This window comes from Cyrtonyx montezumae, unplaced genomic scaffold (assembly GCF_038088225.1).
Source record: "Cyrtonyx montezumae isolate F1298 unplaced genomic scaffold, pur_monq_1.0 scaffold_8, whole genome shotgun sequence".
Lineage (NCBI taxonomy): Eukaryota > Metazoa > Chordata > Aves > Galliformes > Odontophoridae > Cyrtonyx > Cyrtonyx montezumae.
In genome coordinates this window covers 83209844-83236514 of record NW_027072089.1, presented here as the reverse complement: position 1 = coordinate 83236514, position 26671 = coordinate 83209844, and the positions used below count along the sequence as shown (strand labels likewise).

Here is a 26671-nt window from a genome sequence, read left to right as displayed (position 1 = left end):
GGACCACACTCCTGCCTCTGGAAGCTAGAAGAGGTCCAGGCCAGCCTAAACACAGTTATTTTCCATCTTCATTGTTGCCTGCTGAATAAATGTTCTTCTGATGCTTTCAGCATCCCAGTCTGACCTGAAGGCAGGTGCTGGGGAGAGTCTTCCTGCCCAGGGCCTCCAGAGAGTGACTCAAGCACAGCACAGAGATGCTGAGCCAGCTCTTTAACCAGCCATCCATCCATCATGGGAACAACTGCACTTTCAGGAGACACTGATACCCAACATCCTTCCAGCCCCTTGTTTCTCCTTACAGGTCACCCAGAGAAGCTGTGGATGTCCCATCCCTTGGGGTATTCAAGGCTAATTTAGATGAGAACACAGGCAACCTGATTTAGTAGTTGGCACCTGCCATTGTTGGCAGCCCTACCCACAGCAGGGGCTTGGAACTGAACGGGCTTTAAAGACCCTTCCAACTCAAGACATCCTGTGATTCTGTAATTCCTTTCCTTGCTGCTTTACACATGCTGACAACTCACATAGATCACTAGAGGGAAGGAGTAGCAGTGCAGCTCTCCATCCAGCCTAGAGAAACAGACAGTAAAATAAAAATCCTGCCTTTATGTCATGCTAAACAAACAGGAGACTGTGGCTGCAGCCACATTCCTCAAACGCTGTGTGTGTGCCACTGGAAATGGAAGGGTGAACTACTGTGGCTAAAATCAGTTATCCTCTACAGACCTATCACATTCCCCACTGTAAATTTCCTCACCTAATTAACACAGGAAAAGAAGCCATCTTCCTTCCACCCAACTGGACAATTGAAGAGGCTGAACACCACCCTAAAGCTGCTTCAAAACTGTCCCTTCAGATAAAAAGCCATTTATTTTGTTGTGTAGGGGAGTTTGCTGGGAGTTGAGTAGATTCATGCGATAAAAATCAAGCTGTCCTCAAAACCTATATAAACAAATCTGCAAAAGTAAATACCAGTCCTTAAAGTGTACACAAAATAATTCTCAATTTTGAGATTTTTTCCTTATCTACTAATGATTTTTTTCCCTAGCAGAGAGACATTTGTCCAGATCCAAACACAATATTTTTAGGTTTTAATAGAGATCTGGTCACTGGGTACCTTTATGCAATTTACAGCTCTCCAAATGACTTCAGTTCATTTAAGCAGAGATCAAAGCTGGTGTTTCCCTAGGTCCTGACCTAGCACAGGGCTTGAAACCATTTAAACTATTAACTTGAAGCCACAGGGAAGCAGCCTACTTAAAGTCACATCACTGAAAATATGCAGATACTTAGCTTCAGGGCAGGTGTGAGCTCTTTGATGAACTGGGACACTGAGGCTCCACATGTGCTGAACAAAGCTCTCTGAAGCAAAGGCATGGAGACAAAAATCCCATTTAAGTGGCTGGAGACTGTGAATCCACAGCTTTCCTCAGAAAGTATTTTCAACACAATGTGGAGTTTATTTTAATGCCACCCACAATTGCTCTTCTCACCATGGAAGACTTCATTAGAGCTGGAGGCCAGGAAGGCTGGATGCTCCTCGAGAAGGAAGACTTAAAAGTGCAGGAGCAGGCAGTTCCCCTGTGCTGCAAGATGAACCAGTAGGGAAGAAGATCAGTGTGGTTGAACAGGGAACTTTTTCTGAGACTCCAGGAGAAAAAGAGAGTCTACTTCCTGTGGAAAAAGGGATGGGCAACTCGAGAAGAATACAAAGAAGTTGTTAGGATATGCAGGGAGAAAATGAGAAAGGTAAAAGCCAAGCTTGAACTCAACATGACCACTGTAGTCCAGAAGAACAGAAAACATTTTTTAACAGTAAGAGGAGGGATAAGGAGAACCTCCATCCTTTACTGGATGCAGCGGGGAACATGACCACTGAGCATGAGGAAAACGCCGAGGTTCTCAATGCTTTCTTCACTCCTGTCTTTAAAAGTCAGACCAATTATCCTCAGGTTACTCTACCTCCTGATCTGTAAGTCTGGGATGGGGAGCAGAATAAAGCCCCCATAATTTGGATGGAAACGTTCAGAAAATGTCACAAATCCATGGGGCCAGATGGGATCCAACCAAGAGTGCTGAGGGAGCTGGCGGAGGTGATTACCAGGTTGCTTTCCACCATCACTTTCTATCAGTGATCTTGGTCAACCAGAGAGGTCCCAGAAGACCGGAGGCTTGCCAGTCTGACTCTTGTCTACAAGAAGGGTCATAAGGAGGATCCCGGGAACTACAGGCCTGACCAACTTGATCTCCTTCAACGACTGGGTAAGCCACCTTGTGGATGAGAGATAGGCTAGTCTACCTAGACTTCAGCAAAGCCCTTAACACTGTCTCCCACAGTATCCTCCCGGAAAAGCTAGCAGCCCATGGCTTGGACAGGTACACTCTCACAACAAAGCTGTGAAGGGGTCTGGAGCATGTCTCCTATGAGAAGCATGTGAGGGAGCTGGGATTGTTCAATCTGGAGAAGAGGAGGGTCAGGGGAGACCATCTAGCTCTCTACAACTATATGAAAGGAGGTTCTGGTGAGGTGGGGGTCTACATCTTCTTCCATGTGACAAGCAGTAATTCGAGAGGGAATGCCCTCAAGCTGAACCAAGGGAGGTTCAGGTTGAATATTAGGAAGAATTTCCAAACTTGTTGATTCTGCGATTCTATGATTCCGTGTGTTGTGTTTTAGTAGGACAGGAAAGAGACAGAACTGTTTCCTGGGAAACAAGTGAAGTTGTGACTGATGCATGCTGTAAACTTTCCAGAAAGAGTCCACTTTTTTTTTTTAAGTGAAAAAAACATATGCAACAAATATGCCTGTTCCTTAGCACTACTTAGCACAACATGGTACTCCAGATTGGGTTTTCACAGATCAGATAAACAGCAGAAATGACCAGAAGGATTTACAGAACCTTGACAGCCCCAGGTAGAGTCTAGTTTTTGTTTTATTTGCTAGTATTTGCTATTTATATTTATCTGGTCACACATGTTTCGTTTCAAATTTAATTCCTGTACTTTAAATACCTTCTCTTCGGAAGGAATTGCACAGCAGATAGAAGCTGGACTCTCAGATCCTGTTTCCAGCTCTCCATTTGGTTCCTGGCTAATTATATACATCCGTATATCTCTAATCACAAGGAACCTATTACAGCTTTTAATGGAGCAACCTCATTGCATCTCAGCAGAGTGAAAACTCTTCTTGTTACTTCCACTTCAGAGATTGGAACAGAACACCTTGAGTTTGTCAGGGGAGGCTGCAAACTGGAACTGGCAGCAGGTTGCATCAAAAGGTCAGCTGAAAAAAAATGGTAGTGAAGGAAAGGCACAAGTCTCCTGTTCAAAACAGAGCAAAATGGACAGGGACGAAAGGAAAGAGGTGGGATACAGACAGCTGGAGGCTGCTGCCAGTTCATTTAACAGTGCTGAATTTCAGTCATTGCCCTCACCACTACTCTATTTTACTCTTGCAAGCTGTTAAGTGCAGTGGTTTGGGCCAGCCAGAAAAGAAAAATAAATAAATAAATAAATAAATAAACACCTTCTCTCAAAGCAGCAGAGTTACACTTGATCAATTATCAAAGATCATGATTTAATAATAATAAAAGTTCCTTTGCACAATACTTAAAGCCATTGTTTAATTGACCTTAATAAGGAAGCTAGATTTTTAAAGTTCTAAAAGAGAAATGCTGATACTCTGTTTTCTCATAATAATGTTGGTGATTATGTCTTTTAAAACCCATTCAGCAGTTTCTGATCTTCTCGATACTTTCAGGGGAATGCAATTTTCCAGATTCATTAACGACAGATTTTACACTTGGACCTTGTCCCCTGATGGTTGCAAAATGACCCTGATCATGCAGGTTATCTCCCCAGCCCGAGTAAATCATCCCAGCTTTGGTTTGTTTCAACAACGTGTCTCTCTCATCTTCTACTTCTGGTACAGTGTCCTCATGTCACCCTGAAGAAATATCAAGGAATCAAGAGGAGTTCTAGGGGAGAACAGAGATAAAACAGGAGGAGAAATGCACGAAAGTATTTGTCTGCAATCCTATTACTAGAGAAAATGCTTTACAAGGTTACCTTGTGGGGAACACGCTCTGTCCAAGAGTAAAAAATCCTTCCCGCAGCTGTTCAGTAAAATCCCCAAGTATAAAACACTTCTTTGAAGCCAAATTAATAATCCACAGCACGTTAGAAAGCATTTCTTCTGACATTTCTGTAGACATAACGTTCTTTCACCCTTTTGCCTTTCAGCAAAGCCTCAGGAACAGACTTGCTCAGATTGATAAAACCTCAGAATAGAAAACACCACCAGGGACTACCACAATGGAAACTATAATGAAGGATATAGGGTATATATTGTGTGTATTGCCATTCTTTCTATGTATCTTTAGGCTGAAAATTTGGAGATTCAAAGGATGTATTTTGTGTCCATTCTAATAGGAGTTAAGAATAGAAATGACAAAGAATGTGATTTCCTTCATCTGTTTTCTTAGTGTTTGACTGTGGCTTTATCTGGTTAGCTTCCATTTTGCTTAGCAGAAAAGTTTTGATTTGTATAATTGGGTATGAGGGAAACAAAAAGATGGCCTGAATTTATAAACTGCAATACACTATCTTAAAATCTTCTGCACGAGTCAGTTACCTTGAAACAATAGCATTTCTGTGGGTCAAACTTGACCCCTGCCAGCAAAATAAAACAAAACAAACACACACACAAAAAAAAACTTAAACCCACAGCAAAATAACAACAAAAAGGCTAAAGAAAAATACATAATTTATAGCAGATCCTATTCAGAAACCCAGAGGCATATAAAAGCTTTAAAAAACTCTTCAGGAGAAGCCCTTAACTACCAGTGAAAGTCTGTGCCTCTCAGGCCATTTGTAGATTCTGAAGGCAATTATCCCCAATAGCCTGATGCCCACCCTCCACCCACCTGCACCTCTCCCTTGGGGACCAGTGCTATAGATCACCATTAATTTCCACCTAAAATTTTCCACAACTCTGCATGTATTAGCATGCGGAGTGCACAAAATAATTTCCTCCCCCATTCTTCAGTTGACCTGAGCCAGTATCCTAAGAAGACAGAGCTCCAAACATTGCCATACTGAGGGAAAAACTCAGCTAGAGATCCTACACTCCCTTTTCTACCCACTTACAACTGCTCTAGTTCCTTAAATGGGGAGATGGCATCCAGAAGGCAGGTACTAGGACTCTCCCCAGTTACCACGTTTCAGCTTTCCAATCTACAGCTTCTGTTTCTCTAAGGTGCACAAGATTAAATAGCTAGGACATTGATTCTTTCATTTTCTACAAGGTCTGCCCATTGCAGCTTTTCCGGGGGAAAAAGCACAGTGGTGCTAAAATTCCTCCAGACTCTTAAGTGTGAAATCTCTGCCTAAGAGCATCTGAAACCGAAGGGACTCCATCATGCCCAAATACCAGTGAGGGAGGATAAGCCACCAACGGCTTTGACGCACCAGGGGTTGCTTTCAGTGCCTCGGAATGTTGAGCAGGGTTTGACTTGTGTTCTTTCATATGAAGCACTTTTTAACCTTCATGCCCTTGAGCTACTGAGGATCTGATCATTCCTAAACAGTCTCCTGAGAGGCTTTAACTAAAACCCATTTCTGGCCTATAAAATGGGAGAACAGACAACAGACCCAAGGAACAAAATGCTTTTATCCATGTGCCTCCACGGGAGCCCTATGGAAACACTGAACGTCCCAAGTTGGAAGAGAACTACAAGGGCCCTCAAGTCCAACTCCTGGCTCCACAAAGGACCACCCAAAATTCAAACTCCACGTCTGGGAACACTGTCCAAGCATTTCTTGAACTCTGGTAGCTCAGGGCTGCGCCCACTGCTCTGGGGAGCCTGTGCCAGAGCCCAACCAACCTCTGGTGCAGAACCTTTCCTTAACCCCCCACCTGCCCCTCCCTGACACAGCCCCACGCTGCTCCCTCGGGTGCTGTTGCTGTCACCAGAAAGCAGAACTCAGCACTGACCCTGCTCTCCCCTCTTGTGAGGAGCTGCAGCTGCCATGAGGCCTCCCCTCAGCTTTTCCTCTCTGGGCTGAGCCAACCAAGGAAGCTCAGCCTCTCCAAATACACCTTGCCCTCCAGACCCTTCATCATCTTTGGAGTCCTCCTTTGGATGCTCTCCAATAGTTTTATATCCTTACACTGTGGCGCACAAAACTGCACACAGTAAACTGAACACCATTCACAACAAGGGACAAATTCTGACCTTAGCCGCTGGGAAGCTTCAATCTATCACAGATGCCAAATTTTGACTGTAACATAGCAAACTCAGCTCCCAGACTTGCTTTGCTTCTCAGGCTGAGCATACAAACACTATGAACCCAGAAACTGGGCTTAAAATGCCTGGATGATTTCCTACCACTACCCCAGCTCCTCTGGGCCTAACAAAATCCCTTTCCTCTCACATTAATGAATGCTGGAGCCTGTAGAAAGCAGTACAGCATCACTGCAGTGCCTGGTGACCCTGAACAACCTCAACAGGTGCACTGCTCTTGCGGAAAACACATGTTGCTCTGTCACTATTAATACACTGGGAGTGTGAATGGCATATGCAAGTTTGTTTGCGTGGGGAGCATAAATTACGGAGTTCCTGGGTCTGCAGTCATCACCTTGCAGCTATAGTAAGGCTTCTGGGGAAAGCCGGGCATTTGGTGTAGGCATAAAACGGCACCAGGGCCAGCCAGCCACAGTGACACGTGTGAGTGCCAAATCAGCACAGCATCCAGCTGAAGGTTGCAATGCTCCAGTGACCCAGAGGGTTCACCAACCAGGGAAGAAAACAGACAAATCACGTCGCTTCCAGACAGTCCGGGTGAAGTAATCCTGCCGTCAACAGCTTCCTCCTGCATTGCTGCGTGGACCAGCTGCTTCCTCCCTGCACTGTTAAGCACAAAGCAGGAGCTGTTTATTGTTTTGAGTGCAAGAATGAGAAACTGCAAGTCAAACTGATATCCTGGGAAGGGAAAAGAGGAGAAATTCAGCCAAATAGTTCTTCTACAAAGTATTGCCTCTGTATTTACCATAGCAAAGGCATACCACATGGGGCCAACAGCAGTTGAGTGATGTTCCTACATCTGTATTTTATCCCTGGAGCCACATACAGCAGAAAAATAAGGTCTACTATGCAGCAAACAAGGAGCACTGACTCTGAACTCAAAGAGAGAAATCAGGGTACCCACACAAGGCCCAGAATGCCATTCCCTTTCAGCCTGACCACACAGCTGCTGTATGCACCTGAGCCACACGTGCTTGCACCAGATGAGAGAAGCTAAGAGATAATATAAAGTGAAGTGCTCTGTGCTCATTTATTTCAGGACCTCTCTGTTTTGTATGCAGATGGGAGGAAACGGTGGCCCCAAAACCTTTCCCTTACAGCTGGAACATTTCTAGAAGGTGAGAAAGGTGTAGTTTCAAACTTCCCTGTGATCTTATCAGCCTGTGTTTTCATTGATCAGACTTCACTGCTCCTGCCACATGAAAGAGCTGGCTGAGTACTGCAGAGTGAAAATAGAAAACATGAGGCAGCTAGCACTATTTTTTTCCTCTGAATTCACACAGCTGTGCTACAAATCTATACCTTCTCTAAATTACTGGTGAAAGATTACCCAAAGTATAAGCACTCTCCCTAGACCAACTGCACAGAGACCAGAGAGCACAAGCTGTAGCAACAAGAAAGCTTGCCTTCTCTACATCTATGGAGAAAACATTTATAAAGAAAACCAAAAAGAAAAAACCTTTGCTGACAGCTTAAGGGAAGAAAGACTAGCTTTTTACTGCCCCAAAGGGGGCAGTGTCTGTACTTGGTGAAACCATGGCCATTAGCAACAGAGAGTAAACGTAGGAAGTGTTACCACCCATGATACCCTTTGCAGCCATGGGGAGTCCAGACCTCATACAGGGGTAGCATTTTCTCTGCACAGAGCTCTGGTGATCAGAGTGTTCTCACACCCCATTCCCCACTCCCTTTGCTGCACATAGCGATATTTCACAGTGCTTCAGGCAACCGAAGCAAGAATGAGCCTGGATATGTCCCCTCTAAATGGAGACACAGCACAAATGATACTGGCCCTGATGCAACTAGTGAATGAAATCACACCACTGTGCAGTCAGCCAGCCCTTGGCTGATGAGACCACCTTCATATTTTCAAGGCAACCCAAAAATGCTATCTCATCCTTTGTGCGTGCCAGCCAGTCCCTTTTCCTTCATGCTCCTGCTGCTCCGACTGATCAGTCTGCAATGGAGGGCAGACTGCACCTCATACTTGCTTTGCTGGGGCAGGGCTACCTGTTCCTGCATCCTCAAGCAGCCTGTCCAGCCTCTCATTAGGGTCTCTCACAGATAAGCTGTGTGCTTGACAGGCCCTGGATGTACAATCTGAGTCCCATGACGAGGCAGCAGCATGGGGATGAACAACCAGTAGCAGTATTTGCTCTGTGAAGGCAGAGACCTGGGTAGGCCGAGCCAGTAGGCTGAAGCATTACATCCACGCCTACCGATCAAGTCATCCCCTGCACAGAGAACAGAAAAGATGCTCGAAGCAAAAAGTCTTTTGCAGGCATGACAGCTGTTGCACAGCTTCTTGGCAGGAGCCACAATTCGTACCACAGCCTCGTCACTCTCCACCCCTTTCCTGCAGTTCCTTTCCCTCACAATCACCTCCACCAAGCAAGCACCTCAGTAAGGTTTATGGCAGACCTATGACATCTTGGGAAAACTGTGCAGCACCGCTTTTCTGCTCCATTTTCCTGCTGCTTTTTGCCTGTTGGCATCTTTTCTGGGCCACCTTTAGGCAAGGGCAAAGGAAAAAAAAAAGAAAGGATCTAAAACCACTGGATGCTATATAGTCTTTCACTGCTCATTAATGGCTTAGCAATAGAAGCAGGTAGCAGCTGTGACTCTCCAGCTCTTCCCATCCAGCTTGCTAACGCTTACTCCCTGCTTTCACACAATTGATTAATTTGAAAGAAAAAAAAACTGTTTATCACAAAGGCATTCATTTAATTTAACTATCCACGGAGGCCTCGGATAACACGCTTCACAGGTCCCATTCTCAGACTCATAATGATCAGCTCGGTCCCCTGCAGCCTCAAATCCCTTATTTAACAAGCACCTTTGGATCCAAGTACAATATTACACAGCTGACAAAGCAGCAATTAAAGAGAAATATTTTTAAAAGGTAGGGATGGTGCAAGAATAATCAGAGACACAATTGCCAGAACCCTGTGTTAACTGAGGACACGCTGGAGAAGCAAGGATGATCCAGCCTCTTCACCACTTAATGTGAATAAACAGCTTACGAGTGGGAGAGGCTGAAAGGGGAGCAGCCTCCTTCCCTGTCACTGGAGAAGGCATGTGATGATCACTGAGCACAAGAAAAGCTCCAGTTTGTGAAATCAGTGAAAGGAAGGAGCCTGCTTCTCCTCCCTGTGCCTTTCTAATGAGCTCCCAGTGACAGGTTTCCACAGTGGCCTGGGCACAGGCATGCAGCTAAATCCTAGGCCAGCCTCAAAGCCCCATCCTCAGCAACACCCATAGGCTCTCACCAGTAGAGCCACCAGCACTGTGTGATATATTTCCCTTTTTTGAGCTGTCTTCTGGGATTGCACGTTGTGTGTGAGCCTTTGATGAGCAGCAAAGCCCTGAGATAGGGGTGACCCACCTTACCCTTCACACCACTGCACAATGGCTGGCATGGTAAAATCCAAACCCAGGCCATTAAGTTCAGTCCCTGGAAGGCTGCAGCTACAAAAGGCTGTATTTTTCAGATAGCTGAGAAACAAAATAAACAGTGCAGTCATGACCTCACTCTTCTTTTGCCAGTAAAGCTTAACCAGTAAGTAAAGGGAAAAGAAAAAGCACAGAAGAAACACAGCAGAGTGCAATCCTTTCCCTCAGGCATGAAAGGGACCAACTCTTCCCCTGCAGAAGCGCTACCATACACCTCCCCGAGCAGTTGGACACACGGTCTCAAACCTAATCGAAAGGTGTGCACCTCACAACTGAAATGACCTGCTCTGATGTCCCTGGGTAGTTGACAGGTTTCCTTCTGAAGGTCAGTTTTACAAGGGTTGGCCAATGGAGAAAGGCTTTTGCCAGTTCAGAAAAACAATTTTTATTGCCTAAGTGTCACAGTCCATTTTTTTCTCGTAAAATTGACCTGGTGAAAGACCTAAATGAAAGATAGTTCTGAGGTAAGTCTCTATCCTTATAATAAAAATAATCTGAAGTTATGTATGACAACAGTACCAGTATTTAATGCTAAGTGACTCCTGAAAAGCAAAATCCAAGTTTTTCCATGAAGGAAAAGGGTTCATCACAGTAAGCATGACACTGTCATGGTCACTCAGGAGCGCATGAAGGGAAAACAGCCTATCTTCAGGCTGGCACCAACTACCCTATCTTCTATAAACAAACTTATCACATGTTTCAAAGTAGAAGAGAAGGAAAACAGGCCAGGAAATTATCCAATCTGGTTCTGAATAAGCACTTCAAGCAACAGAGACCTCAGAAGTCTCATAGTTACCACTGCTTGGAGACGACTCACAGCTAAGAGAGGAACAGAAAGACCCACCCAAGTAGGAGAAGGACTGCAAAGCTATGGAAGTAGGAGGCCATGAAAGAAAACATGTTATTAATAAGAAGGGGGAAGGGAAGGGAAGGGAAGGGAAGGGAAGGGAAGGGAAGGGAAGGGAAGGGAAGGGAAGGGAAGGGAAGGGAAGGGAAGGGAAGGGAAGGGAAGGGAAGGGAAGGGAAGGGAAGGGAAGGGAAGGGAAGGGAAGGGAAGGGAAGGGAAGGGAAGGGAAGGGAAGGGAAGGGAAGGGAAGGGAAGGGAAGGGAAGGGAAGGGAAGGGAAGGGAAGGGAAGGGAAGGGAAGGGAAGGGAAGGGAAGGGAAGGGAAGGGAAGGGAAGGGAAGGGAAGGGAAGGGAAGGGAAGGGAAGGGAAGGGAAGGGAAGGGAAGAAGAAAAAAGATAAAGGAAATAATAGCAATAACTCCAAAAGAGAAAGAAATTAAGTCTCCAGGATGAGTGGGGAGAAGTACAGAGAGATCCACTAAACATCTCAGTACAGCTTTACAGCTTACAGCACAAAACCTATAAAAATAGCTTTATTTCTATAGCCAAAGCAGCACCACAACCTGCATCAAATAAAATTACAAGCTACCAGGAAGCTGAATGCACTGGCTTTAATGGAATTTCATAGTGCTCAGTAACTTGCAGGATTAGGTCCCTGCCACCCAGCACCAGGAAGGCACACAGGAGGAAACAACAGTAAAACAAACATGTAGAGTTATACTGTGCACAGTCTTTTACATAGAAATGAACTGGATCAGCTGTTCCAACCATGCCAACATTCAATATACCTCACTGCCATTACTACAATCATTAGGGGGGTTCTGGAGGCTTCTGAGAAATGCACTGTTTTCCCTAGCTGTTTCCCACAAAATTACAGCAAACAACCAGGATCTTTGTTGAGTGTTTTGGGGTGGAGGTTACCAATTCCTTTCAGTGGCTGTGAGAGGTTTATTGTCATGGTTATCAAGGGCAACAGTTAAGATACCTATCCTATCTATGACTCTGCAAAATCTACAAGCCTAAAGCATCACCTGCTGTGAATGGCTGAGTTGGAATCAGATTGTTGAAGCTATGGTTGCTCCCTTTGGGCCTCAGGCCACATTAACACTTAAAATACATCTTTAAGCTCATGCTCCTGTACTGTCAGCTTTTTAGGAAGAAAGACAAAGTGAGACAGGCAGCAGGGCAAGCAAGGCAAGGGCTCTGAAGGTGGTACAAAGATGGGATGGACGTTAGGGAAACAGCATCCTTACACGAACAGGGAAGGAGCGCACAGTGAGGTGGTGAAGTTAAACCTCCACAGGCAGCCCTGTTTTGCCATTCCTTGAAGTTTCAGCAGTTTCTTTTGGTGATCAGAGGAATTTCTAAGCCATTTTTGGTAAGAAGGGCGATGTCATGTCATGTCAGGAGTAGGGAGATGCCATCCAAGGCATTTTCATGTGCTCACTTCTTCCAGGGGTGGATATTAGGAATGCTTAGTAATGTAATTTATGCAAAAGTAACATCAGTTTTATTGATATGGCTTTTCTACCAGTGTCTTCAAGCACACTGTATCGGACAAATAAGTGAGGACCTGAGGGAAGAGATGCCAGAATAGATATCTGGAGAGGGAGGATGCTGTGGTCAGCTGCAAATAGAGCATGGGTGAAAGAACAGCAAAAACAATTAGTGGAAAGTGGAAAGACCCTGTTTTTTCCCCTTGCTGTAGGCTGCCTGTCTTCCAGCAAAGCCTGTACAAGCAGCTCAGTCCAGTAGCCTTGCCAGCCCTGAGACCAGAACTGAAAGGGATGCTTGTAGGTCAGGTTTGATCCTAAAAAGCCTGTGGGTGAGTGAATAAAGACAGAGTGGGCGTGTATGTAAAAATAAAAGACCACGAGACACCTGGTTCTGAGTACTGCTACAAGCCTATTCCTTTCAACACCATTAATAGCACACCAGGCTTCACAGAAACAAAAGCAAGCAGCAAGGCTCTTCCTCTCTCGAACAATAAAATAGAATAGTAAAACAGAAGCAAAGATTGACTCAGTTAGCCCAAGATCTTTTCAATAAAGGTAACTCAAATAAGCCACATATGGAAGCTCTCTCTCTGTGTCTACAACATTTCTGCACTATTATTTATAATAATATGACACCTCATCTTGCAGAAGGTGCCACACTGGATACTAATAGCACACTTATTATTAGATTTTCTGCATGGTTACATAAGGCTGCAAAAGGGGAAAAATGTAAATGATTCAAGAATATATTCTTCCTGTGGTTCTCATGAAGTCTTTAATATCTGAAGATTGAAGAAGATCCCTCCTGGCAAGAAACAATCAATTTTTATGCTTCATTAAAAGAGTTCTTTTAGTACTTTTAAGAAAATGCTTAAAGGCAAGTCAAGCGAAGAACGTATATATTTTCTTAATCTAAACAATTTGAGCTAGATTTTACTCTCAGATCTTCCTAACACTTCCTCAAGTAAAACTAAGCTATGCGTGCAACTTTGTGTTTACATCTTCCTCACAGTAAAGATCTGATGCCAACTCACCCTACCTAAACCCACCTGTGTGAGTGGGCATGGCATTTGAAAAAGGACAGAACCAAGGCAAAAGCAAGGGGCTTATGTACACTCTGGTAACAGCGAGACAAGAAGACTGCAGCCACCTGTAAGATACTGACAGCCCAGCTGGAACAACTTCTCTGTGTCACTGCACTGGTACTAGGTGTACAAGAACCTTCTCAGCTGTACAGCCACAAACACATCTCTTCGTTATTGAGAAGTGCACAAGTCATAACAGTGATGTGGGAGGCGTGTGACTATCATACAATCCTCAGTGGACCCCACCCCTGAGGTCAGTCAGTGGCATGCATTCATCCCCAAATCCAGTGTCTGTACCAGCCAGATCTAAGCCCGCTGCTGTCCCCGTGGAAATGCTGCCTGACATGATGCATGCCCAGAAGAATGGCAGGCTAATCCACTGCTATTAGCCAAATGTATCCGGTATGAGTTTACAGGTCGCTTGGCCGTATCAGGGCACTGCACACATGGTCATACAGAGCAGCAGATGCACGAAGGGCTTACTGTTTGCTGCAGTATCTGTCCTTACCTGTCTATGAGCTGAAAGCTAATTTAAGCCTTCACGTCGTCTCATACTTCACTGCTGTGTAAATGGCAATCCAGGTACTGTTATTTGTGGGCAGGGTCTGCTCACAGCTTAGGTAAGCGAGATAAATCACGTAACACAAATTCGGAGGGCTGGCTGGCAAGTAGCTGTGTGCAGGAATCACTGCTCTTTTCCTTGTAAGTATAAATGGTGTCTAGCAAACTTACTTTTCTGGAGGACTCAGCGTTCCCACCCTCATGCATATGAAACAGGCTCCCAGCCCACGGCAAGCCTCTGGCAGCTGCAGGAGCCAAGGGGCCATCACCAACATGGCAGAAAGCTTTGCCACCAGCTCATCTTACCCCAGATCACTAAAATGGCATGGCAGCTGGCTCACCTTGTCTCTGGTAGAGGTGTGGCTTCCACAGACACGTGTAGTGCCTTGCAAATTGCAGGTAAATACAATGTAGTGCCTTTTTAGACTCCCACTGAACTGCCCACAAGGAGGGAAGTTGTAGCTTACTGCATCATTGTACCCTAACCTACTGCAAAAAGAAAAACAAAAAAGAAGAAAGAGAAATCAACTATTGCAAGGAGTAAACTGCAGCAAGGATTTTCTTGCACCTACATCCAGCTGGTGGTACAGAAGGTCATGCTCAGCCTGGTTTCTTCAACTGAAAGACAGCAGGAATGAGCCATACTTTACCTCTAGGTCACACCCTAGGTGAGATGGCTCATGCAACTGCAGCAAAGACAGCAAATTAAGAGCCAACCTTTACATTCTGGGGAAGCAAATGTGCCATTTTTAAGTCCTAAAGACCATGGGGCTTCTACCTTGTGACCACTATTGGCAAGAAACAAAATCACCTTGAAAATCATCTGGGGTACTGCAGGTCCTCAAATCCCCTCACCAACTTCTGTAGCTCTGGGAACACAACACTCAAAGAAAGCTTTTTCTGACCCACTTCTCCATGAAGGCACCGCTTAATGTTGCAATGAGGGGCAGCTCTGCACAAGCATCAGAGAGCATGTGCTGACTTCATCACTGAATATGAGCTCTGTAAGGACCAGTATCCTCAATCTCACGTTCTTAAATCAACCTTCTAAATTAATAAGAACCAAGAAAAACACAGCCTAAGCAGCTGCATCTGCCTGTTACTTAAGCAGAAGGCAGAGTTGTTCAGCACCTTTGAGTATCAGGCCAGCTTCATTTAGTGGCCTAACTTCAGTTCCCCCAAAGGAAGATTCAAAGGGTCAGGCTTTTTACACATACAAGCAATAAAGCTGCCTGTATTAATGAACACAAAGCCCAAAACAGCCTTCTTGGAGTCGTTCATACCAAAGGCATCCCACATCTAAGTAAGCAATGCCATTCAGACGTAAACAATTTCAGGATTATTTACTACATTTGTTTAGAACAATCACCTTCCAAGTTGTTTTTAAGCACTTTGTTTGCAAAGAGTTGCAAGAACTGCCCCTAGGAAGGTGGATTTAATGGGCCACATTTTCTTTTTCTGGAGAAACAGAAAATTCTGAACACAAAAACACAGAAAAACATTATTGGAAACCTGGAAGTGAGGTAAAGGCTCATTTGAAAACGCAACTCTTTGATGAGAAAGAAAATGTTTGCTTGCTACTAATGTGGGTGGGAATTACCCATTCTGGCATACGAAGCCAGAGAAAATAAAAAAAAGGAGAGAACTACTCCGGAATGTCTCGACTAATTTAATATACCTAGATTGAATTTGTAAGCAGGTTATTATATTAATTATTTAGAGTATTGCCGTAAGAGGAGGTCGATTTTTGTGTGTGTATGCACATTTGGATTTTCTTATACATTTATAACTGCTGATATAAAGAGTTTTGTTCCTTGCCTTGGAAGAAAGGAGCTGACTCTGCCTTCATTTACACTGATCTAACTCTGAAATTCCACAGCTACACTGCTGTAAAATTACTATTGTCGAGGGGAAGAGTATTCTAAAATTATCCTTTCGGCGGAGAGCAGAGCCTGAAACACTCAGTGCTTCCAGTTCTGCTTTATCAGTATGGCGATCTCGGCCACACCGGTAATTCAGGCAGGAGGACCCATGAAAGGCAGCTCTGTGCCAGCACACACCAGGCCACGCGCAGCTCCAGCTTCTCGACTGGCCAGAGGCAACGTTGCTCTTAGTAACACGGCAAGATTGATTAGGTACAACAAAAAAAGGCATTTAGAAAGGCAGCGGGGGAATAAAGTTCCTCCCCTCTGAAAGCTGCTACCATGCAGGGGAGTGAAAAATGCCAAGTTGTCAAAAAAGGGAAAGCGATAAAATATTCCAGGGACTGAGCTAGTAAGTACATTCAGAGAGCTGGTTAGAATGAGAAAATCCTTGCTCTGGTCTGATCCAAAAAGAAGACGGTGTCATACCCCTGGTGAACTGCGCACGAACCTGCCGAGACCCTGCAGAGACATGCCAAGTGCTTTTGCTGTTGTCATCATGTCTGCCTTTGAGATCTCACTCTGACTTGTGCTGCCCCTTTGCTCCCATCAGCACAGGCCGGCCGGCAGATGGACAGACAGACAGATGGACAGGTTTCCCTGGTGAGCTGCTCTTCAGGAGAAGCTGGCGGCTGCAATGAGCTAGCTCCCTCTTGGATGGTCCCCCGCCTCATCTCTAAGCCTTTGGGGTGTGGAATGCTGTGTACTCACAGACACCCTGCCATCCTTCCCATCATAAACCTCTGCAGCAAGCAAGAACGGCACTCGTAATCTCATCTGGACCCAGGCTCATCTCTCAGATGCACCCTGGCACATTACAGCGTAGCAAAAGCATCACCACAAACAAGCTGGTCGCAAAAGGCCCCAAACCTCTCAGTAACGGTGACAAAGATTGCTGTCACAGCACTGACGTTTCACTCATCTGCCAGAAAGCGACTCATGACGGGCAGGTGGCGAGCACCCTGCTCAGGCCCCGTGCCCCCTTCATGGGGTTTGGGTCGCATATGGGGCTGGGTAACCCTCTCTTCACTCCTCGGCCTTTTCTTCCTTCACATGCATTCCGAACCTATCCACCCTTTTCTTTGCACTGAGATAGCTACACGTACACACACGGTGCACACAGAAATGCAGATCAGACCGGCTTTCCTGCAGGGCCCCGCAGAGACAAGCCTGCCGCTATGAAGTTTGCAGAGCCGCTTTAAATATCTCCCTTATTCAGAACACAGCTTGGCTCGGCGAGGTGGTATATACACATTACTCTGTACACTGAGGATGTGTGAACATATGTTTGATAGCTAGCTCCCCCTATTCCGATACATAAAAACGAGTGCAAGTGCGCGCTTGTTCTTTCAAAACCTCGCCGCTGCCGACTCGAGCAGCGGTTCCCTGCAGGAATCTCACCCCTGCCCCCTACTATCTCCCCGGGGAGGCAGCAGGACTGCGGCTGGCTGCCAGCAGAGCACGATGCTGCGAGCATCAGCCAGAGGGGGCTGCGAGCGTGTGCCGTGCGCTGCCGCCGGGGCTGAGCTGCCTACTGTGCGAGAGGCTTTTCTCGCTTGCGTAAATCATTTCTTGAAATAATAACGCTTAAAATAGTTCAGCAAGTCTCCAGGTTTCTCACTTTTTTTTTCAAGCACGCGGGATTATGCGTCCAGCACTGAATACGCAGAGCGGCACGCTGCTGAGTACCTGCGCCCGAGACCGCAGGAGGAGCGCAATTGGATTCCGATGGCACCGAAGCCGCAGCAGCGCTGGGGCTGCGCGTCCCTTCCCCAAACCGCTCTCACCTCGGGCTGTGAGCTCAGGCTCTGGCCGTCGGCGTTTGCTCACTCGACTGGATGCTAACGGTGAAGAAAGGGGCCAGACTGCCGGGGATAATGCATTGGACGGTGATAAAAATGTTTCCATGGAGCTGTACAGCAAAACAAAAATTGCTGCCCTTTATCTGATGTGCACACATTTCATACTTGCAATATGTCTAAAGTGATTTTATGACTAAATCCTGGGAAAAATGCAAAGAATGCTTGGCTAGAAGCAGACTTTTCCAGTAAAAACACAACATGGCTTATTAACTGCAGCACTTGGAGGAGGCTATTCAGCATGAAGTGCATTTTTTCAGCTCAAGACCAAAAACATGTGTTTGGCTATACGTTTTCTTTGGCTTCGGGCACCATTGTGACTGACTATATTAGAGGGGTCTCCGAGCCCTTTCAGTGTAGTCTAGCACCAGCACAAATGAAGCGGCATTCTATTAAACGCGTCCGGGTATTGCTGCTGAAGGCAAGGTTAAAACCTCCTGACTTTTTCAGAATATATTAAGGAGAAATAATGGAAACAAAAAGCTCCATTAGGTACCTCGTTAAGATTTTTGTAGTTGCTGATCGGCAACCTTGTTATGGCAACACTTTTCAAAGTCACTGCGAGAAATGTTAATTGTGGCGATGGCGGGTGGGGACACGGCACAATGAGCTGCAAGAGCGGTACTATTAGTGTTACCGTGAGAACAGATTATGCCATTCCCATTCTATCTTTGCATGCTGGTGGGTGTAGGGTGATGTGACTCCAAATGATGTCAGATTACCCAGCCTACATTTTTCTTGGAAAGAAGCTCCTTCCTCCGTTTCTCCAGAGGAAGGCCCAGGGAACATTGCACTCAGGAGAGCTAGCTGAGCTGCACTGGACTCTGAGGACATCTCCCTGCTGCCTGGAATTTCTTCAGCAGGACGAGGAGAAGGAACGTGTCGCTCCTATGCCTGGAAACACTCGAACATTCTCACCGGGTCTCATGAAACTGAGAGAGCTGATAGCGGGGCTTGGTTTTCTGGACTAATCCCCAGGAAGCAGGATTTCACTGCCCGGAGTGGGCTGTGCTCCAGGCTATCTCGGGCACGTTTGTAAGCAGGTCATAATGTCACTCCCCCTCTCCCATTAAAATACTAATTGTGAAAGGTTTTGTCTCTCATCTGCATCTAACTAACGGGTAACACTGCACAAAGGGGAAGAGTGCAACTCAGTCCAACACGCCTAAAGGGTACACTATCTCCTCTGCATGCAACTGCCCAAGATAGAGCTTGTCAGGAAACACAATCAAATAATAGGTTTTGCTTTGAGCCAGCAGTGGGTTTGTAGCTCTATGCTCCCCTCATTTCTCAGTGCACGATGAAAAGCTGAGCAATGGACTGGTGCCCACAGTGCTTGGGCCAGTCCGGGCACATTGGCCCAGGTTGCACAAACTGCTCCAGGTAGTAAAACTGCACCAGGCAGCAACACCGTGTGCTGTTAAATGCAAAGAGAGAGCGCAGTTCCACCCCAACAGACACTCGCGGCAGGACAGGTGGCCAAACCATGAGGATTAGTCAGCTCACTTTTGAGCCAAAGGCAAAATATTTTGAAGTCCATTCAGGGGCACAGCACACTCCCTCCTCTCACTTCCACGCTGCTTTTCCCAACCCCATGGCTAGCCCGTGTTGGCTGGCACTGCCTCTGCTGAGCTAGGCAGTGATCAGAAGACTGCATTCCCATGTGAGAAAAGATGGGGTCAGATTTTTTCTGACTACTTTTTGCTATGTTGCCATGGGTGGGGAGGCAGAGAGATCCAGCCCAGTTCAGCCTTCCATGGTACACTGAGGGTAAGCACGCTTCTCATCCCTCTCTTGTCCCTGTCCTGAAAGGAGAGCGGAGCCCTGTGGGTACCAGAGCTGTGAGACTGGGCCTACACCAATCACCTCACTTTCAGCTTTTCAAATAGCAGCCTCTCAAAATGACAAAAGGAACCACATACACCATGTAGAGAAGCATTTGTTTCTCTTCTGGAAGGCTCTGCTCACTGTAAAGACAGGAACCAGTTTATTCTATTTTTCCTCTAGAAAAATAACATGCAGTATTTTATTTTTTCCTCTTGGATGAAGGCAACAAAGAGAAAAATGCTACTTATGAAATCTGGAAGTTTTTTACTCTTTTAGTGTCTTTCCAATGTGCACTGAAGCTTTAAAGATTAATTCTGAAACTCCTTGAAAAATGAAAGAAAAAAGAAGTTTTCAAATTTGACAATTCTTCCCACACAGGTACACCCTTACCATGCCACAGAAACATGCTCACACATGCAAACTTTTATGCCAGAAAAGTCTTGCGTACAGGACAAGAAGCTTGCCCCTGGTCTGCGTGGAAATCCTAGTAACACTGCTGGGAGGTGAAAGCATGGAAAGAAGGGACAAAGCAGCCTTAAGCATGTGGCTGTGCCAGGACACACAGGACAACACCTCAGCTCTTCTCACAGATCCGAGTATTTAAATGTAAGGGGAAAGTACGAGCAACACCATCTTCTTTGAAGTGAGTCTGCTGGCAATTGCAGATGTGTTAATGTGTGTGCGTGTAAAAGGAAAAGACTGCTTATCAACATACTGAAACCTGCATTTTTGTTCATCACAAGACCAGTGCGTGGGGTTTTCCCTCCGCTGAGCAACCCCACTCCCCATGGCTGTCCCTTGGCTTCTTAAATTTCTGCCTGCTTCTCCTATAGCCCGTAGGTGACTGTTCTTCACTCCTGAAATGCAGTTAGTGCTGAACCGTTTATACCCCATCCAAGATGCTAGTCTCATATTTGGCACAGCTGATGAGTCCTAAAGGGAGCTACTGCCACGTAAGGCTGTTCGGCTGTGCACTTAGTGCCACCTCATCCGTATCGGTGTCCCATTTACCTTTACAGCTACAACCCAGGCTCGCTGATACACCATCCACAAATGTCAGACCAAGCTCTGAGCTGTCTATTGCTCACTTCCTTTGCCTCTTAACTCTGCAAGAGATATTCTGCTGATCCACAGCAATTTTTCTGGCGCTTCTTAATTTTTGTGTGCTTACCCTGAACTGCAGAATGGTACTTTGCACATTACAGTTTGTAGTGTAACAGGCAATTTTTCTCCAAGCACCTTCCTTGCTGCTTTATTCCTCTCTATTTTAAGCAACTTTCAGATGAGAACAATGTCAGACTGACAGCTCTGGAGACCAGAGTATTTCAGGGAGAGGAGCCAAGCGTAACTCCCTTCCTCTACTAACAGCTAAGGCAAGCTTGTAAGAGGAGCTCTGTACTGCAAGAAGCTGCACACTCTTACAGTTGGCGTTAGTCACTGAAAGTCCCTGTCCACCAAAATCATGTGCCGGGCAGGTACAAGACCAAAGCTACTCATGCAAATTGCTTCAGGAGACCAAGACTCCTATCCCTCATCTAGAGGGACGAATTACACTGGTCAAGAGTTTGCTCTCCATTCCCACACAGTCCCATACCACTGCAGAGGATGAACAGCGGTGGTCTTAGAATCACAGAATGGTTTGAGTTTGAAGGGAAGACAATGTAGTTCCAACCCCCTGCCCTGGGCAGGGATAACTCTCACCAGATCAGGCCGTCCAGGGCCCCATGCAACCTAGCCTCAAACACCTCCAGGGATGAGACATTTACAGCTTCTCTGGGTAGCCTCTGCCAGTGCCTCAACGGCCTCACAGTGAATAATTTCTTAACCAATATAAAATCTAAATCTACTCTTGTTTAGTTTGAGGTCATCACCTCTTGCCCTATCATCTCTCCCTTGATGGAGTCCCTCTCCACCTTTCCTACAGGCCCCCTTCAAGTACTGGAAGGCCATAACAGGATCTCCCTGGGGCCTTCTCCAAACTGAACAAGCCCAACTTTCTCAACCTTCTCAGCCCCTCTTCAGAGAATTGATGCGTCAGCCCTCTAAGAATCCTTGCGGTCTACTCTAGAGTCACTCTAACAGATCCATGTCCTTCTTACATTAAATTAGTTCACCAAAGGATGGTGAAGAGGGTTACTTTATAGATTATTCTTTTGAGATCTAACTCATAACAGATAGTCAATTTAAAATCTATCCCAGAATTTGAGCCTAACAAGACTACTTACAGGAATGCTCCAAATAATATCATAAGGATTGTATTTTTTATTGGAGTCTGCAAAAATTAACAGGAACATGGCTTCAGGCTGTATCTCTTTTTGAAATTCAGCTTAATCTTCGCTTTGTGAAGTAAAAAAAACAAACCTCACAAACACAGCTGAAAAAAGTCACCTCTTTCCTCCCAAATCTGGAACATGTGCTTTAATTCAATAGATTCAAAACCATTTTTGAATGACTTTTGTCTTCCATTAGTATATACTCACAAAGACACAATGCTACCTGAGAGTTGACCCCAGCTGCTCCTTCAGAACAGGCTTACAGACAATGGGAACAGGAGCACATTAAAAAGCAGAAATATGTTTCATTATTTATGAGCACTATTAAGTGCCAGTACAAGTTGATAAAAAAAAAACAGTAAATTAGGCAACCAAAACCTAGTGTACAACTAAGTGATAAAATCAGCTTTTAAGACCTTCATTTCCAGGACAAACCCTATTTAAGGGTTGTTAAAAGCAGTCAAATACCCAGCAAAAGCTAAGATGTACACGACGACCAATGGCTGCTTCAGTTCATCAGAATCCATCACCCCAGTTAATTACATATAGCCTGCATCAGTCATTTAATAAAGGAGAAATAAAGCCATTGTAATAGAATATAGCTTTCAGGATCAATACTTCCTGCTAAGGAAACACCTCAACATATATTTCTCTCCAGATCTCTGTCCATGTCCTGCTACTTAAGTGGCAGCAGCAGGAAGTCCTTAACCTTGCCTTCCAGAGACCCTGTAAAACCAGCTGTGACACTGTAAACTGCACAGGGGGCTCTCAGAGAGAGCAGCATGCAGGGTGTTGCCAGCATGGTTTGCACACTGTGATGGAGCCTGGCACCAGGAAACCCGTATAGAGTCACCTGGTCTCCTACGTACTCAGTGCAAAGCATGCAAACCCTGAAAATTCAGTGTGCCAGCAGCAGACTATTTTCCCTGTGAAATTACTTAACATGGACCTGAAAGGAAGGAGGTGACAACTTTATCTCCTTTTTACCCACGGAGTGGCAAATAGAGTGCACATGAGCCATCTGAAGCCTCACAGCTCCAGCAGTGCACAGAGCCTAGTTGTAAGAAGAACTGTGGTGGACATGGTGCCACAAACATAACCATCTCTATCAGGTTATTAATATATATAATAATGTATATAAACCCTTAGTTTTTATCATACATGTGGCAGCTTTCTAGTCATGCACTGGCATATCAGCCTTATGTCAAACAGAGAAACGGGGACATAAGAGACCAAGCACCTACATGAAAAGCAGTTTAAGAACTTGGGGATTGCTGAGATACAGCAGAGTAGTGAATGAGTAAACCAGACCCGTTTGCTCAGCCCTTCTTACAGGCAGCAGCTGTTTGCAGCCTGCCAATAGCTTTTCCTCTGACTTTAAGAACAGCCCTATCAGCCTGTTCCAAGTCGAGCATAAAAAGTTTATCACCAGGTAGTTTTACAGTAAGGCAACTTGTGCTCTCTTTCGCAATGTTTTAGTAAGTGCAGAAAGCAGAGGCTGTTGCAGGGCAGAAACACTAACAGCAAGGGATTTTTGAGCTTCTGCGAGGAAACTCCTATTCAAATATATGCTAAAATGCAGCACTATCAGAAATCCCCACGCCATTTCCAGCCATTGTCAGTGCTTGTACCTCCACAGATAGCACTGCAAAGGGTAAAATCACCTGGAAGGGAATGCTGTGGTCCCCTCTGGAGCCATATCCTAGGGCACCCGGCCTCTATTGTGGCTCGTTTAAATGATTCAAGTGATGTGGCTTCCACCCTGTCCTGACGGGCATTATCCCACAATCTAGCAGATCTCGCTAGCTGGAAGTGCTTCTGGATGTCAGCCTGGATTTTCTGGGCTCAGAAATGCCTAGTCACACTGCTTGGACCACCCAAACCAGTTCCTTTTCAGACTTGGATATTTAAGCGCAAAACTGGTAGTTTTAGCATCACCCTGGTCCTTTACCCTCTTCTCTCTCATTCAGACAAGCCATTTGTATTTAATTCTTAATCTCTCTAGTGCATTAATCACTTTCGTTGCAGCTGTCCAAATTCTCTGCGATTTGCCAAAGTCTTTCTGGTAATGACATGCACACATGAACTTTGTATCTCCTAAAGCTCTGTCTGATAAAAGACGCAGACCATTATGCACGCACACAGAAACATGCCAGACGTTTTCCAAATTCATTCTTTTTATAGAAAGAGCTTAACTTCTCTCAGGCAGGAAGTAAAAGGCATTTGTCTTTCTAAGTCCCCTAGCAGAGGTGGAAAAGTAACATACTGTACTTTTTTTCAGATAAATAACTAACTGGCTCCCAACTGCTTTCCACTACTACTCATTCTGTCTTGCAAAGGCAGTGTATTTATTGATGCCTTCCTTTTCCAGGTCTCTAAGGAAGCTCGTGTGGAAACTTCATGTTCTGGTTTTCAGAAACTGCTCAACTTGCCTTGGTTCAGCAAGCTGCTTAAGGACATCTCACACTCATCCCTCACGCTCTCCCTGGGCTCCTTTTTGCTGTGAAAACCGTATGGGGAACAGGTAACAGACACGAATAAGGAAAGATATACATAAGGAGACCTCATTCAACACTACATTTCTTTAACATTTTAGAACCTCAGGTTGCAGATGGACAACAAAATATGGCACAGAAAGATGCTACCCTGCCCTAGGGTAAAACTGGTTCCACCTCGATGTGGAATTATATCTCTGCACCACCAGAGACTGGGCTGATCTTAAGCAAGTGTATCACTGGTCTCTGTGCAGCAGCCACCTTTTCCCCAGATGGGCTTCTACGCAGTGTATGCTCTAAATGTTTAATCTTGAATGCTTTAAGGGCTGAAAGGTTTTCAGCAACAACCAAGTATCGTGCAAGATTAACTTCCCAGCTATAGTTTGGGGTCAGATATATGATAAAGACCTTGATTTTGCAGACAGATAAATTCATGTGACTTCAAGTTCCATTTAATGCAACAAGAACAGCAAAAAAATGGGGGAAAAGAGCACATGCCATATCCAAATGCCCTTTTAACTGAAAACTCATTCACCGCAAGGCAGGGCAGAGGGAGAAAAGCCTTTGCAGGTTGATGTCACTTAACTACAGGCAAGTCTTCTGCTCTAGCAAGACAACTTTCAGCATCTAGCATCAGATATCATTTTATTCCTCACAAACATCCTGGGCACTTTCACAGAAACAGAACTGAAGAAAGAAAATGAGCCAGCCACTGAAAATCTTACTATTTATTTCACTTTTCTCATCTATTTGTATGCTTACAATATCCAAAACAGGCATTTTTATTCAAAAGTTAGAAGAAGTGAACCAAAACTCTTCTTCATTTGCTCATTTCATACGAACAAAGCATGTACATGCAAATATCCCGAGCATAAAGAGAAACTCTTAAAGTCATTATCACATTATTTGTACCCTGAAGCGAGTCATAATTTGTATGCACCCTGCCAAGTACTTTCTGTCAAAGCTGAAGTAATTATTAGGAAGTATGAAAGCAGGTGTCACTCCTGGCAAGTTGTAAGATGGCTTTATATTCTCAGTTGTGATGGGATAAAAATGATCCCTGAAAAGAGCATAGCAGGCCACTACTTTACATCCAGTATCTATGTGAAACTAACAGTTGCTGCTTGTACTTAGTGTTGTGGGGTTTTTTTTCTCTCCTTGGGATTTTAATTAAAGATTCAAGCTACTAAAAGACAAAAACTAAAAATATGTGCAAAATGAATCCCATTTTGCATCATTTCTGTTTAGTTTCATAACCAACTGTCAAGCCATCTGACCCTCATTTGCATGTGCTGTAAGGCAGGCAGCCGAACTCGCTCCCACTGTGCTGAGATACGTCCCTGTCCCCGCTCACTCCCACACGTGAACCTCCAGCTTCTCAGAGGAATCTGTGTGGCAGCACTTCAGGACAGAGGGGACACTGATTGTTATGATTACAGGGCCAAAGTGTTCCCAACTTAGGTGCCTAAACTTAAACACCATACTCCATGTTTAGGCATCTGAACAAGCAGCTACTGTTTCAAAGGTGCTGGGCACCCAGCATCTCCTATTTGTTTCTGTCAAACTTGCCAAAAAGAACATCTGCTTTTAATTAATTCTCAGAGAGTTGCAGGTACGCAAGAACTTGGAAAACCATCCCACTTACTTCAGTCCCTAAAGATACATCCAGGTGCCTACCTCTAGGCAGTCAACTTGTAAAATGCTGAAAAAGGAAAACCAGTATTGTTTTATATATATATATCACATACAGATAAAGTCAAAGCCTCTGGATTTGTGTTCCATACTTGACATATGATGTGATGTAAAGCAAGCAGATTTGAATTTGTTGGAAAGCAGCATTTCATGTTGTAACTGGAGTACGTATACTGTTGATAATTGACATAATTGTTGTATTCAGGGAAATTTTCTTCCAGACTTGCTTCTCTTCCTTGGATAAGCAACCAGTCAACCAAACTAGCTCTCGAAAGTAGTTAGACTATGCAAAGACTGTAGGGAAACTGGAAATTAGTAGTGTATTTATTATGTAAGTTTATTTTCTTTTTCTTTCATTCAGACAGACACCCACATTCTTGACAGCGTAGAGCTTGAAATGTTTTTTTTTTTAATTTAAAAACTGCAAACAGAAGAAAAACCCAGGCTACCACCTGCCTCTGCATATCTTTAGTGTGTGCACTTGTGCTTCTGTGCAAGATGTAACTGACTACCCCAAAATAATAATACCCAAAACACAGCAGCAATATTCTGCCCTACAACAGAGCTCCAACTCAAAAGGCAACAACATGAGAACACACATCTGCATGTGCATAAAATGCTGTCCTGAACCACAGATCAGGAACGATGCAGTCAGTGGAAAGTTACTGCTCTGGGCCTGCCCTATTTCCTACTGAGACCTGCCAGGTAAGTGTATGCTCCTATGTGCGAATGCTGTCAATGTGCAAGATCACTCCTATGCTTTGGATTTATAAAAAAACTCACAAACTAGGTTTACAGTATATACACAACACTCAGTTATAGTTTGTACCTGTGCAGTAGCAAGGTTGGTATTTCCA

At 44.9% G+C, this 26671-nt stretch overlaps 1 protein-coding gene across 7 annotated transcripts in view; it reads right to left on the bottom strand.

Moving 5' to 3' along the window:
- Positions 1-26671, bottom strand: part of ATXN1 (ataxin 1) — a 194116-nt gene that overhangs the window by 26960 nt on the left and 140485 nt on the right. Inside the window, exon 1 of one of the 7 annotated variants that reach the window (XM_065752312.1) lies at positions 13694-13773. The exons of the other annotated variants lie outside the window; for them this stretch is intronic. The gene's annotated coding sequence lies outside the window, so the exon portion shown is untranslated. Of the gene's footprint in view, positions 1-13693; positions 13774-26671 lie in introns of those variants that run through there. 7 annotated transcript variants of the gene reach the window in all.